This window comes from Mesocricetus auratus, unplaced genomic scaffold (assembly GCF_017639785.1).
Source record: "Mesocricetus auratus isolate SY011 unplaced genomic scaffold, BCM_Maur_2.0 Super-Scaffold_6730, whole genome shotgun sequence".
Taxonomy (NCBI): Eukaryota; Metazoa; Chordata; class Mammalia; order Rodentia; family Cricetidae; genus Mesocricetus; species Mesocricetus auratus.
In genome coordinates, this window is record NW_024429184.1 from 19,250,370 (window position 1) to 19,252,407 (window position 2,038).

The following is a 2,038-nucleotide window of genomic DNA, read 5'->3' on the forward strand; positions in this document are numbered from 1 at the left end:
GTCGAGCAGGATGGGGAGTGTCCCACATGAAGAAACTGGAGAACAGTCATACTTGAGCTGAACGTTCTAGAACAAAAAGAAGCAAACTCACCCAGGAGGAATAGATGCCAGGAAATAATCAAATTGAGGGATGAAATCAATCAAGTAGAAACCAGGAGAACATTGAGAAGAATCAATGAAACAAAGAGTTGGTTCTTTGAGAAAATCAACAAAATAGACAAACCTCTGTCCAAACTAACCAAAAGACAGAGAGAGAGCATGCTAATTAACAAAATCAGAAAGGAAAAAGGGGACATAACAATGGATGCTGAGGAAATCCAGAGAATCATCAGGGCATACTTTGAAATTCTGTACTCCATAAAATTTGAAAATTTAAAGGAAATGGACAATTTCCTGGATAGATATAACTTGCCAAAAGTAAATCAAGAGCAGATAAACAATCTAAACAGACCTATAACCCCTAATGAAATAGAAGCAGTCATCAAAAGTCTCCCAAACAAAAAAAAAAAGCCCAGGCCCAGATGGCTTCAGTGCAGAATTCTACCAGAAATTCAAAGAAGACTTCATTCCAATACTCCTCAAAGTATTCCACACAATAGAAGCAGGAGGCTCACTGCCAAATTCTTTTTATGAGGCTACAATTACCTTGATACCCAAGCCACACAAAACCACAACTAAGAAAGAAAACTATAGACCAATTTCCCTCATGAACATCGATGCAAAAATACTCAATAAAATACTTGCAAACCGGATTCAAGAACACATCAGAAAAATCATCCACCATGATCAAGTAGGCTTCATCCCAGGAATGCAGGGATGGTTCAACATTAGAAAATCTATCAATGTAATCCACCATATTAACAATCTGCGAAAGAAAAACCACATGATCATCTCACTAGATGCTGAAAAAGCCTTTGACAAAATCCGGCACCCCTTCATGATAAAGGTCCTAGAGAGATCAGGGATAACAAGAACATACATGAATATAATAAAAGCAATATACAGTAAACAAACAGCTAACATCAAACTAAATGTAGAGAAACTCAAAGCAATTCCTCTAAAATCAGGAACAAGACAAGGCTGTCCACTCTCTCCTTATCTCTTCAATATTGTACTTGAAGTCCTAGCTACAGCAATAAGACAACAAAAGGAGATAAAGGGGATACAAATAGGCATCACCATACCTGACTTCAAGCTCTATTATACTGCTATAGTCCTGAAAACAGCTTGGTATTGGCACAAACATAGGCAGGTAGACCAATGAAACCGAATTGAAAACTCTGATTTTATCCCACACAACTATGAACACTTGATTTTTGACAAAGAAGCTAAAACTATACAATGGAAAAAAGAAAGCATCTTCAACAAATGGTGCTGGCATAACTGGGTACTGGTATGCAGAAGACTGCAGGCAGATCCATGTTTATCGCCTTGTACAAAACGTAAGTCCAAATGGATCAAAGATCTCAACATACATCCAGCCACACTGAAACTTTTAGAAGAGAAAGTGGGAGATACTCTTCAACGAGTTGGTACATGAAACCACTTCCTGAATATAACTCTAGTGGCACAGACACTGAGATCGACAATTAACAAATGGGACCTCATGAAACTAAAAAGCTACTGTAAGGCAAAGGACACAGTCAACAAGACAAAAAGGCAATCCACAGAATGGGAAAAGATATTCACTAACCCCACATCTGACAGAGGGCTAATCTCCAAAATTTACAAAGAACTCAAGAAGCAAGTCTCCAAAACACCAAAGGATCCAATTAAAAGGTGGGGTACAGAACTAAACAGAGAATTCTCAATAGAAAAGGCTAAAATGGCCACGAGATACTTAAGAAAGTGCTCAACATACTTAGCCATCAGGGAAATGCAAATCAAAACAACTTTGAGATACCATCTACTCCTGTCAGAATGGCTAAAATCAAAAACACCGAAGACAATTTATGCTGGAGAGGATGTGGAGAGAGGGGACCACTCCTCCACTGCTGGTGGGAGTGCCAACTCATACAGCCACTTTGGAAAGCAGTAT